Source organism: Aotus nancymaae, unplaced genomic scaffold (genome assembly GCF_030222135.1).
Source record: "Aotus nancymaae isolate 86718 unplaced genomic scaffold, 86718_ANA_hifiasm-v0.15.2.pri h1tg000043l, whole genome shotgun sequence".
In the NCBI taxonomy this organism is placed as follows: domain Eukaryota; kingdom Metazoa; phylum Chordata; class Mammalia; order Primates; family Aotidae; genus Aotus; species Aotus nancymaae.
In genome coordinates, this window is record NW_026988457.1 from 1,722,392 (window position 1) to 1,736,834 (window position 14,443).

Consider the following 14,443-nt stretch of genomic DNA (forward strand, 5'->3'; position numbering starts at 1 on the left):
CCACATGCATATATGGCCGGAGCCAGGTCCTCAAAATCAGCCTCATTCTCTCCATCTCACAGTTTCCCTGGTGACTGTAGTGATTTTGTGTCAGATCTCTCCATTGGTAGGAAGAATGGTCTTTACAGATTGCATCATAGATGGAGGCCCCTTGCAGCCATCATTTCAGCCCTGCAAAAGGCCTTCGATTGGTTCTGCTAGGGTCTTATGCCCAAGTATATGCATCTGTCATGATTCTGGTAAGAATGGCATTCTCTTGTTGGTTAGCCTGGTCACATACCTATCTCTGTGGAATATGAGGGCTGCTGGGGCTGCGGGAGATTGGCAGCTCCATAAGCAACCAGAGATAGAGGAAGAATCAACTCCCAAAGGAAGAAATGTGAGCAGACAAGGAATTATCAGGTACCCACTAGGTATGCCACACCTTCATTCATTCAAACATCTCCCAATGCACTCCCGGAGGGCCCAAGGGGATCTTTACCACATCCACAGTTCAACCCCAGTCATCTCTCCAGCTATGTCTGTCCTGTGCTCTGGTGTTACTCCAGGTAGGGAAGGTAAGCTTGATGTCCAGAGTGGCCAGTTCTGTCGCACAGCCACACAACACGACACATCCATGCTGCCTATGCCCTCACTGCCTACATAGACTTGTCATGCTTCACTCTCTCTCATTTTTTTAGTCTCCTCTCCCCATGAATCCTTGGAACTAGGCTGAAGGACACAATATGAGCAACCTGGCTATCATCAGAAATGCCCTTCCCCCTTGATGCTAGCCTTGAACTCGACTGTGGACTTGGACTTTTTCCACTAAGGTGCAGTTTCTTCCCAAAGGTTCCTCAGTTTCTGCTTCAGGCAGACCACCCCCATGCTCTGCAGATGTGCTCACTAGATCAGGCTCGATCACTCAGCATGGCACAGAGCTGGGATCACTGCTATGCCTGTTTTAGGAGATTATTTTACTCTTTTTTTTTTTTTTGAAACGGAGTCTCACTCTGTCACCCAGGCTGGAGTGCAGTGGTGCGATCTCAGCTCACTGCAACCTCTACCTCCTGGGTTCCAGAGATTCTCCTGCCTCAGCCTCCCGAGTAGCTGGGATTATACAGGTGAGTGCCACCACACCTGGCTAATTTTCGTATTTTTAGTAGAGATGGGGTTTCACCATGTTGGCCAGTCTGGTCTCAAACTCTTAACCTTAAGTGATCTGCCTGCCTCAGCCTCCCAAAGTGCTGGGATTACAGACATGCCCAGCTGAGATTATTTTACTCTTAACTAGATGTCCTGCTTAGGTTTTGACCAAAGAGAGCTGTTTGTCAGCTGTCCTGAACAGCATATCATTTCACCATCAACCATCCATCAGGTTGGCTGAGTAAAATTTTGATTGGCTATTGTAAGGACCAAAAATACAAATTTCTCCTCCTGGTTGGTATATTCTTTCTTTGGAGGCTTTGATTTGCTTACCTGTTCTCATGTGAGAAATCTTGAGATTTGTAAAGGTCTGTACATAAAGCATTGATGTAATAGTCAGTGTAACTGCTGACCTGCTGATTGATTCTGAGTAGAATTTTAAAACTTGAAGAAGAAAGACCCTAATTGACTCTATAGTAACCTAAGTGTGCTTGTAGTGGTTCCTGACCTTCTGTTCATACCAAAAATCTCTTCCCATTCATGAAACACATTGCCAATTAAAAGGAACACTATATGCCAATAGATGTTGGCAGATACCATGGGCAGCATTCCAACATCTTCTTGGACTCATTCAGTCATATGAACGTGCAGACTCATATTATGGATGGGTTCTCATTCTCTCACTTAGCATGCATCCTTGTCTCCTGCCTTCTAGTATATGTCATCACTACCCCCTAATCTGTACATCTTTCCTCCCAGTACACCTCATTCAGTCCCACTCATTTCCAACATTGATTTCTATCTGTCCATCACACACAATCTCTCAGGGAACAACTCAGGAGCCATCTGCACCAACAGAGACACTTGTTTCCTCACAATGAGCCAGCCTTTATCAGACTGACATTAGCATTCCAAGCAACATAAAGGAATGAAACAGGTAATTTAGAAACCTTGTTTATCCCTTGCAGTTATGACATTGCTGTTGTTTTGGTGCTAGAATTTATGCATAGACAAAGACCGAGCCCTAGAGGAAACATTTGTCAGATTAAACCAATGACGATTGAGTGGAGGGAACTGGGAGACTTTAATTATGACAGTACATCTGTTCTACCTTTTTGTTTTGCTGCAGCTGAACATATTATAATATTGAAGTTGCTATTTTTGCCCATTCTCTTGTGTGCAATACACATTTGATAATAAGGATTAATGAACTGGTTCTCATGCCCACTGGTCAAGAAAGGAAGGCTGTTGATCAGTACTGGCTGGAATATCTGTGTCCACTTGCCTTTGCCAACTCTACCAGAACCCAGGGGCCCATACTGGGAACTTCTCCTGTGCTTCATTCCTCACACCCAACAAAAGAATATATACATTTATTTGGGGCTTTGCTGTTTGTCAGGTAATTCAGCAAATGAGTCTTACGATCTGTTAACAAACAGAGGGTAATTAATTATATGTACATTTTGAGCAAGGTTTCTTGGAGAAATGCTTCAAACAAAAGAATGCCCACCATTTACTTATACCTTCTATGTCTTTTATAAACACCATTGCATTGACCTATTAAAGATTTTAATTTCCTCTCCTGTAGAAGAGAAAACGAAAGTACTGAATGATTAAATGATTTGATCAAACAACATTCTAGCCCATAAGAGGGGAGGCATTATAAAGCCCAGATACTTCAGGACACTATGCTGTAGAAGGATAAATTTATTTCTGTCTGAAAATCACACACAACAAATAAGAAAAAACAATAGCAAAATTTTTCTGAATTTGACTTTAAAAATCTACTTGTAGATCCAAGAAGCTTAGCAAATAAGAAGCAGCACAAATAGAAAGAGAAGCATATCTAAGGGGCCATAGTCAAGCTGAAGAACACCAAAGAGATATTTTTGAAAGCAGGCAGAGGGGAAAAAAAGACATGTCATAACTGGGGGGAAAAACATTAAGAATGATTTCTGAATTTTCATCACATGTCATAACTGGGGGGAAAAAAACATTAAGAATGATTTCTGAATTTTCATCAGAAACAGTGAAGGCCAGAACATAATGAGATGACATTAAAAAAAAAAAAAGCAAATTATCAACCCAGAATTCTATATCCAGAAAAATATCTTAAGAGAGAAATAAAGTCATTTTCAAATAAAGGAGAACTGAGAGATTTGTTGCCAGCAGTCTTGCACTATGATAAATGCTAAAGGGTGTTCTGTAGCCTACAGGAAAATTGTAACAGATCAAAATTGGAATCTGCATGAAATAGAAAAAAGCATCATGTCCTCAAGCTTGTCCAGTTACCTGACATGCTTCTGATACTTGGAGGCAGCATTTTGAGGGTTGTATAAAAGAGTTTGGTTAAAAAGAATAAACTAAAATATTTTGATGTAATGAAGCAATATCATATGGTATAAGGACAGAGAGAGTGTTTGCTCCCCCCTTTTGATTACATTGTTCAGAATTTATCCTGAAGTGGGAGCCCCATCCCTAGGAGAAAGGGAGAGAATACTATGTCAAGGAAATACCCCATGAGACAGTAAAATCTGAACAACGGTTCTTGAGCCTTAGATCTTCCCTCTGTCATAGTCTACCCAAATCAGAAGGAGCCAGTAAAACAATTCTGGTAATATAAGAAAACAAGATTCGGCCGGGCGCGGTGGCTCAAGCCTGTAATCCCAGCACTTTGGGAGGCCGAGGCGGGTGGATCACGAGGTCAAGAGATCGAGACCATCCTGGTCAACATGGTGAAACCCCGTCTCTACTAATACAAAAAATTAGCTGGGCACGGTGGCGCGTGTCTGTAATCCCAGCTACTCAGGAGGCTGAGGCAGGAGAATTGCCTGAACCCAGGAGGCGGAGGTTGCGGTGAGCCGAGATCGCGCCATTGCACTCCAGCCTGGGTATCAAGAGCGAAACTCCGTCTCAAAAAAAAAAAAAAAAAAAAAAAAGAAAACAAGATTCTTTAACACCCCTAAGAGATCGTACCAGCTCACTAGCAATGGATCCAAACAAGAAATCTCTGAATTACCACAAAAAGAATTGAAAAGGTCAATTATTAAGCTACTAAAGGAGACACCAGAGAAAGTGAACACCAACTTAAATAAATTTAAAAAATGATAGATGATATGGACAGAAAAATATACAGAGAAATAGATAGCATAAATAAAGAACAATTACAACTTTTGGAAATGAAAGACATACTTAGACAAATGCAAAATACACTGGAAAATCACAGAAATATAATCAACTAAGTACAAGAAAGAATTTCAGAGCTCCAAGACAAGACTTTTTAATTAACCCAATCTGACAAAGATAAAAAAGAATTTTAAAAAATGAACAAAGCCCCCAAGAAGTTTGGGATTATGTTAAATAACCAAGCCTAAGAAAAATTGGTGCTCTCAAAGAAGAGAAATCTAAAAGTTTGGAAAACATTTTTGAAGAAATAATTGAGGAAAACATCCCTGGTTTTGCTAGAGATCTAGACATCCAAACACAAGAAGCTCAAAGAACACCTAGGAAATTCATCATGAAAATATCATCACCTAGGCACACAATCCTCAGAATCTTAAGAGTTGTGAGGCAAAAGCATCAAGTAACCTATAAAGGAAAATCTATCAGATTAACAGCAGATTTCTCAGCAGAAATCCTATAAGCCAGAAGAGATTGGGGTCCTATCTTTAGGACGTCCTTAAACAAAACAATTATTAGCCAAGAATTTTGTATACAGAGAAAGTAAGCATCATAAATGAAAGAGAGATACAGTCTTTTCCAGACAAACAAATGCTGAAAGAATTCCCCACTGCCAAATCAACGCTATAAGAACAACTAAAAGGAGTTCTAAATCTTAAAACAAATCTTCAAAATATACCAAAATAGAACCTCCTTAAAGCCTAAATATCACAGGACCTCTGTAACATTAACACGATGAAAAAAACAAGACCTTCAGGCAATAAACAGCACAATAAATAGACTAGCACCTCACATCTCAATACTAACATTGAATGTAAATGGCCTAAATGCTCCACTTAGGGGCAGAATGTCAGAATGGATAAGAATTGACCAACCAAGTTTGTGTGGTCTTCAGGAGACTGACCTAACACATAAGGACTTACATAAACTTAAGGTAGAGGGATGGAAAATGATATTCCATGCCAATGGAAACCAAAGGCAATCAGGAGTAGCTATTCTTATATCAGACAAAACTGACTTTAAAGCAACAACAGTTTAAAAAGACAAAGAGGGACGTTATATAATAATAAAAGGACTAGTCCAAAAGGAAAGTATCACAATCCTAAATATATATGCACCAAACACTGGAGCTACCAAATTTATAAAACAATTACTACTAGACCTAAGAAATTAGATTGACAGCAACACAATAATAGTGGCTGACTTCAATACTCCACTGATAGCACTAGACAGGCCATTAAGACAGAAAGTCAACAAAGAAACAATGGACTTAAACTATACCCTAGAACAAATTGACTTAATAGATATTTACAGAACTTACTGCTCAACAACTGCAGAATATATGGTCTATTCATCAGTACATGGAACATTTTCCTAGATAGACCACAAAACAGGTTTCAATACATTTAAGAAGATCAAAATTATATCAAGTATTTCTTAGACTACAGTGGAATAAAATTGGAAATCAACTCCAAAAGGAACCCTCAAAACCATGCAAATATGTGAAAATTAAATAGCCTGCTCCTGAATGATTGTTGGGTCAACAATAAAATCAAGATGGAAATTTAAAAATGTCTTTGAACTGAATGACAATAGTGACACAACCTATCAGAACCTCTATGATGCAGCAAAAGTGATGTTAACAGGAAAGTTCATAGCATTGAATGCTGACATCAAAAAGTCTGAAACAGCCCAAATAGACAATCTAGGTTACATCTCAAGGAACTAGAGAAACAGGAGCAAACCAAACCAAAACCCAACAGAAGAAAAGAAACAACAAAGATTAGAGCAGAAGTAAATGAAATTGAAACAACAAAAAACAATACAAAAGATAAATTAAGCAAAAAGCTGGTTCTTTGAAAAGATAAACAAAATTGATAGACCCTTAGTAGAATTAACCAAGAAAAGAAGAGAGAAGATCCAAATAAGCTCAATTAGAAATGAAACAGGAGATATTACAACTGATACCACAGAAATACAAAAGATCTTTCAAGGCTACTATGAACACCTTTACACAGACAAACTAGAAAACCTAGAGAAGATGGATAAATTCCTGGAAATATATAACCCTCCTATACTAAACCAGAAAGAAATAAGTACTCTGAGCAGACCAATAGCAAGCAGCAAAATCGAAATAGTAATAAAAAAATTGTCAACAAAAAATTCTAGGACAAGAAATCTTCACAACTGAATTCTATCAGACATTCAAAGAAGAGTTGGTAGCAACATTGGCACTATTCTATAATATAGAGAAAGAGGGCATCTTCTTTAAATCATACTATGAAACCAGTATCACCATAATATAAAAACCAGGAGAGGACATAACAAAAAAAGAAAATTACACACCAATATCCCTGATGAACATAGATGCAAAAATCCTTAACAAAATACTAGCTAACTGTACTCAACAGCACATCAAAAAGATAATCCAGAATAATCAAGTGGGTTTCATACAAGGGATGCAGGAATGTCTTCACATATGCAGCTTAATACATGTGATACAACATATAAACAGAATTAAAAGAAAATTACATGATCATCTCAATAGACACAGAAAAAGCATTTGACAAAATCCAATATCACTTCATGATTAAAACCATCAGCAAAATTAGCATAGAAGGGACATACTTTAAGGTAATACAAACCATCTATGACAGTCCTATAGCTAACATTATACTGAATGGGGGAGAGCTGAATGCATTCCCCCTGAGAACTGGAACAAGTCAAGGATGCCCACTTTTACCACTTCTATTAAACATAGTACTGGAAATCCTAGCCAGAGCAATCAGATAAGAGAAAGAAATAAAGAGCATCCAAATTGGTAAATAGGAAGTTAAAGGGTTGCTATTTGCCAGTGATATGACGATATACCTAGAAAACCCTAAAGACTCATCCAAAAAGCTCCTAAATCTGATAAATGAATTCAGTAAAGTTTCAGGATACACAAATCAATGTACACAAATCACTAGCACTGGTATACACCAACAGTGATCAAACTGAGAATCAAATTTAAAAACTCAACCTCTTTTACAATAGCTGCAAATAAAATAAAATACTTAGGAATATTTCTAACCAAGGAGGTGAAAGACCCCTGCAAGGAAAACTACAAAATGCTGCTGAAAGAAATTATAAGATGACACAAACAAATGGAAACACATCTCCTACTCATGGAAGGGTAGAATCAATGTGAAAATGGCCATACTGCCGAAAGCAATCTACAAATTCAATGCAATTTGCATCAAAATACCACCATCATTCTTCACAGAACTGGAAAAAACAACCCTAAAATTCACGTGAAAACAAAAAATAGCCCTCATACCCAAAGCATGACAAGTAGCAAAGAGAACAAACCTGGAGGCATCACATTACCTGACTTCAAACTGTACTATAAAGCTATAGTCACCAAAACAGAATGGTACTGGTACAAAACCAGACATGTAGACAAATGGAACAGAATAGAGAACTGAGAGATAAGAAAACACACACACACACACACACACACACACACACACACACACACATCTGATCTTTGAGAAACCTGACAAAAACAAGCAATGGGAAAAGGATTCACTATTTATTAAATGGTGCTGGAAGAGCTGGCTAGCCTTATGCAGAAACTGAACTCCTTACAGCATATACAAACATTAACTGAAGATGGATTAAAGACTTAAATATAAAACCCAAAACTATAAAAACTCTAGAAGAAAATCTAGGCAATACCATTCAAGGCATAGACACAGGCAAAGATTTCATGCCAAAAATGCCAAAAAACAATTGCAAATAAAGCAAAAAGTGACAAATGGGATGTAACTAAAATAAAGAGCTCTGCACAACTAAAGAAATTATCATCAGAGTGAACAGACAACCTACAGAATGGGAGAAAAATTTTGTCATCTATCCATCTGACGAAGGTCTAACCCCATTGAAAAGTGGGCAGAGAACGTGAACAGACACTTCTAAAAAGAAGACGTTCATGCAGCCAACAAACATATAAAAAAAGCTCAACATTACGAATTGTTAGAGAAATGCAAGTCAAAACTACAATGAGATATCATCTCTTGCCAGTGAGAGGTGATTTTTTTAAGAGAGAAATACAATTTATTTATGATACTTTTTTAAAAAAATTATACTTTAAGTTCTGGGATACACGTGCAGAACGTGCAGGTTTGTTACATAGATATACAAGTGCCATGGTGATTTGCTGCACCCGACAACCTGTCATCTACATTAGTTATTTCTCCTCATGCTATACCTCCCGTAGCCCCTCACTCCCCAACAAGCCCTGGTGTGTGATGTTCGCCTCCCTGTGTCCATGTGTTCTCATTGTTCAACTCCCACTTATGAGTGAGAACACGCAGTGTTTGCTTTCCTGATCCTGTGTTAATTTGCTGAGGATGATGGTTTCCAGCTTAATCCATTTTCCTGCAAAGGACATGAACTCATCCTTTTTTATGGCTGCATAGTATTCCATAGTGTATATGTGCCACATTTTCTTTATCCAGTCTATCATTGATGGGCACTTGGGTTGATTCCAAGTCTTTACTTGTGAACAGTGATGCAATAAACATATGTGTGCATATGTCTTTCTAGTAGAATGATTTATAATTCTTTGAGTATATACCCAGTAATGAGATTGCTGGATTAAATGGTATTTCTGATTCTAGATCCTTGAGGAATCACCACACTGTCTTCCATAATGGTTGAACTAATTTACACTCCCATTCACATTCCTATTTTCCATATCCTCTCCAGCATCTGTTGTTTCCTGGCTTTTTAATGATCACATGCTTTTTTTTTTTTTTTTAAGTCCAGAGGTTTTTAATTTTTTTAACACCTATTATGCCATGAATTCATAGGGAATAGGTTCCAGCAGCTCAGTCTCCTTCCCACTGGTTCTCACAAAGTGTGTTTCTCTGGGTGGAGCAGGCTGGTGCTTCAGTTGAACCCAGGTAGCTTTCTCTTTGGCTTCTTTCTATTTCTGATCATTTTCCTTCACATGTTTTAGGAAGCTGTTTTGACTCTTAGAGTGCTTCATGTGCTCAATACACACATTAATTATCTTGGCAAGAATCTTGCCCTTAACTTGTTTGTTTACAACAATGCCAACTGCATACTGGGTAACATTGTAGACATTTCCGGTTTTGCCATGATAACATTTGTGGGGCATTCCTTTTTGAACAGTACCCATTCCCTAGATGTCTACAATATCACCTTTCTTATAGATTCACATATACATGACCAAAGGAACAACTCCATGTTTTCTAAAAGGCCTAGAACATATATCGAGTGCCTCTCCTCTTTCCCTTTGTGTTCGTCATTTTGGTGAATTACTGGAAGATGGTGGTTCTGGCTGAAAGGAATGATCATCATTTTGACTGATGTGAGATGGTGTCTCATTGTGGTTTTGATTTGCATTTTTTTAATGATCAGTGATGATGAGCTTTTTTTCATATATTTATAGCCTGCATACATGTCTTCTTTTGAGAAGTGTCTGTTCATATCCTTTGTCCACTTTTTGATTGGGTTATTTGATTGTTCTTGTAAATTTGTTTAAGTTCTTTGTAGATTCTGGATATTAGCCCTTTGTCAGATGGGTAGATTGCAAAAATTTTCTCCCATTCTGTAGGTTGCCTGTTCCCTCTGATGATAATTTCTTTTGCTGTGCAGACGTGTTTTAGTTTAATTAGATCCCATTTGTCAATTTTGGCTTTTGTTGCCATTGCTCTTGGTATTTCAGTCATGAAGTCTTTGCCCAGGCCTATGTCCTGAATGATATTGCCTAGGTTTTCTTCTAGGTTTTTTATGGTTTTAGGTTTTACATTTAAGTATTTAATCCATCTTGAGTTAATTTTTGTATAAGGTGTCAGGAAGTGGTCTAGTTTCAGTTTTCTGCATATAGCTAGCCAGTTTTCCATTTGTGAAATAGGGAATCCTTTCCCCATTGCTTGTTTTCATCAGGTTTGTCAAAGATCAGATGGTTGTAGATGTGTGGCATTATTTCTGAGACCTCTGTTCTGTTCCATTGGTCTGTATCTCTGTTTTTGTAACAGTACCATGCTGTTTTGGTTAATGCAGACTTGCAGTATAGTTTGAAGTCAGGTAGTGTGATGCCTCCAGCTTTATTCTTTTTGTTTAGGATTATCTTGGCTATACAGGCTCTTTTTTGTTCCATATGAAATTTAACGTAGTTTTTTTCTAATTTTGTGAAGAAAGACAATGGTAGCTTGATGGAAATAAGATAGAATCTATAAATTACTTTGGGCGGTATGGCTATTTTCACAATATTGATTCTTCCTATCCATGAGCATGGAATGTTTTTGCATTTGTTTGTGTCCTCTCTTATTTCCTTGAGTAGTGGTTTGCAGTTCTCCTTGAAGAGGTCCTTCACATCCCTTGCAAGTTGTATTCTTAGGTGTTTTATTCTCTTTGTAGTCATTGTGAATGGGAGTTTGCTCATGATTTGGCTCTCTGTCTATTATTGGTGTATAGGAATGCTTGTGATTTTTGCACATTGATTTTGTATCCTAAGGCTTTGCTGAAGTTGCTTATCATCTTAAGGAGATTTTGGGCTGAAACAATGAGGTTCTCTAAATATACAATCATCTGCAAACAGAGACAATTTAACTTCCTCTCTTCCTATTTGAATACTCTTTATTTCTTTCTATTGTCTGATTGCCCTGGCCAGAACTTCCAATACTATGCTGAATAGGAGTGATGAGAGAGAGAGCATCCTTGTCTTATGCCAATTTTCGAAGGGAACACTTCCAGCTTTTGCCCATTCAGTATGATATTGGCTGGGGGTTTGTCATAAATAGTTTTTATTATTTTGAGATACATTCTATCAATACCTAGTTTATTGAGAGTTTTTCACATAAAGGGGTGTTGAATTTTATCAAGGGCCTTTTCTGCTTCTATTGAGATAATCCTGTGTTTTCTGTCATTGGTTCTGTTTATGTGATGGATTACATTTATTGATTTGCCTATGTTGAACCAGCCTTGCATCCCAAGGATAAAGTCGACTTGATTGTGCTCGATAAGCTTTTTGATGTGCTGCTGAATTCGGTTTGCCAGTATTTTATTGTGGATCTTTGCATCAATGTTCATCAAGGATATTGGCCTGAAGTTTTGCTTTTTTGTTGTGTCTCTGCCAGGTTTTGGTATCAGGATGATGGTGGTCTCAGGATGATGGTGGTCTCATAAAATGAGTTAGGGAGGAGTCCCTCTTTTTCTCTTATTTGGAGTAGTTTCGGAAGAAATGGTACTAGTTCCTCTTTGTACCTCTGGTAGAATTTGGCTGTGAATCCATCTGGTCCTGTGCTTTTGTTGGTTGGTAGGCTATTAATTACTGCCTCAATTTCAGAACTTGTTATTGGTCTATTCAGGAATTTGTCTTTTTCCTGGTTTAGTCTTGGGAGGGTGTATGTATCCAAGAATTTCTCCACTTCTTCTAGATTTTCTAGTTTAATTGTGTAGAGGTGCTTATAATATTCTCTGATGGTACTTTGATTTCTGTGGGATCAGTAGTGATCTCCCCCCCTTTTTTTATCTCCCCTTTTTTCATTTTTGTATTGTGTCTGTTTGATTCTTCTCTCTTTTCTTCCTTATTAGTCTGGCTAGTGGTCTATCTATTTTGTTAATCTTTTCAAAAAACCAGCTCCTGGATTCACTGATTTTTTTTGAAGGGTTTTTGTGTCTCTATTTCTTTCAGTTCTGCTCTGATCTTAGTTATTTCTTATCTTCTGTTAGCTTTTGAATTTGTTTGCTCTTGCTTCTCTAGTTCTTTTAATTGTGATGTTAGGGTGTCGATTTTATATCTTTCCTGCATTCTCCTGTGTGCATTTAGTCCTATATATTTCCCTGTAAACACTGTTTTAGCTGTGTCCCAGAGATTCTAGTACTTTGTGTCTTTGTTCTCATTAGTTTCAAAGAACTTATGTATTTCTGCCCTAATTTTGCTATTTACCCAGTAGTCATTCAAGAGCATTGTTCAGTTTCCATGCAGGTGTGCAGTTTTGAATGAGTTTCTTAATCCTGAGCTCTAATTTGATTGCACTGTGGTCTGAGACTGTTTATGATTTCCATTATTTTGCATTTGCTGAGGAATGTTTTACTTTCAATTATGTGGTCAATTTTAGAGTAAGTACGATGTGGTGCTAAGAACAATGTATATTCTGTTAATTTGGGGTGGAGAGTTCTGTAGGTGTCTATTAGGTCAGCTTGGTCCAAAGCTGAGTTCAAGTCCTGAATATCCTGGTTAATTTTAATTTTTCTGTCTTACTGATCTGTCTAATATTGAGAAGGGGGTGTTAAAGCCGCCCACCAATATTGTGCAGGAGTCTAAATCTTTTTGTAGGTCTCTAAGAACCTCCTTTATGAATCTGAGTGTTTCTGTATTGGGTGCATATATATTTAGGATAGTTAGCTCTTCTTGTTGCATTGACACCTTTACCATTATGTAATGCCCTTGTCTCTTTTGATCTTTGTTGGTTTAAAGTCTGTTTTTATCAGAGACTAGGTTGCAACCCCTGCTTTTCTTGCTTTTCATGTGCTTAGTAAATCTTCCTCCATCCCTTTATTTTGAGCCTATATGTGTCTTTGCATGTGAGTTAGGTCTATGTGTGTGTGTATAAAATATATGGCTGGGTGCACTGTCTCACTCCTGTAATCCCAGCACTTTGGGAGGCCAAGGTAGGCAGATCACAGAACACTTGAGATCAGGTGTTCAAGACGAGCCTGGCCAACATGGCGAAACCCCGTCTCTACCAAAATACAAAAATTAGTTGGATGTGGTGGCATGCTCCTGTAATCCTAGCTACTCAGGAGGCTGAGGCAGGAGAATTGCTTGAGCCCAAGAGGCAGAGGTTGTAGTGAGCTGAGATGGCCCCACTACACTCTAGCCTGGGCAACAAGAGTGAAACTCCATCTAAAATATATATATATATATATATATATACACACACACACACACACACACACATAGTTTATATAATATATAATAGTTTTATGCATATATTTATGTATATAATTCCCATAGCCCTTATTACTTCCTAAGTGACTAAAACAATACCCATACCTTTTGTTAAGGTATTCAGCCTCTTGTCCTTCGTTCCTTAAGCAACTTTGAAGTGCCTCCAAGTAATAAAGGTGAAAGAGTCTTTTGTTATAATGTTAGGGTGCTTTATGCCTCAGAGGAAGACCTCAGAAAGCAGAATCTCTCTATAACCTTCTCCTGCCTTCCTTTCATTTGTCCTTTATTCACTTTACTTCAAGGGAGTAATCATTCCCCACCTTTCTGTCTTGTAGCTGACCACAAAGAAATTCGCTTATCTACCTTGGCTGATTGTGGGTCATAAGAGCCTTATTTCAGAAAGGGTCCTGCCCTATGCCCTGGGGGAAGGAATGCTGCACAGACCGGCCAAGAAGAATCTGAACAGACAGACCTGGCTGGATTTCGTCACTCAGTCTGTTAGTATTAGATCATACCTTTTTGTTCAACCACATTTCTACCTGGTTGTCTGTGCTTCAATTATGCCTTTCTAATGAAGTCTCCATAAAAGGGGACAGAGTATGAGGAGCATCCAGATAGCTGAACACATGGAGGTTCCTGGAGAGTGGCATGCTGGGGGAGGGCATGGAAACTCCACACCCCTTCCTATATCTCACTCTATGCATCTCTTCATCTGTATCCTTTATAATCAGTTGGTAAATGAAAATAAGTGTTTCCCTGAGTTCTGTGAACCACTTTAGCAAATTAATGAAACCCAAGGAGGGAATTATGATAACCCTGATTTATAGCTAGTTGGCCAGAAGCACAGGTCAAAAACAACCTGGGACCTGTGATTGGCATTAGAAGTGGAGGGGTGTCTTGTAAAACTGAGGCCTCAACCTGTGGGGTCTGATGCTATCTCCAGGCAGATAGTGTGAGAATTGAACTGAAGGACACCCAGCTGGTGTCTGCGGTAGACTGATTGCTTTCTTGGTGTGTGGGGAAAAATCTTCACACATTGTTTTATGGGAACAGAGGAAATGCAGTTTGCATTTTTACCTTACATTACTGTTGTTCAAGTCTTCCGTTTTCTTGTTGATCTTCAGCCTAGTTGCTTTATCTATTATTGAAAAGTGGGTTATTCTAATCTCC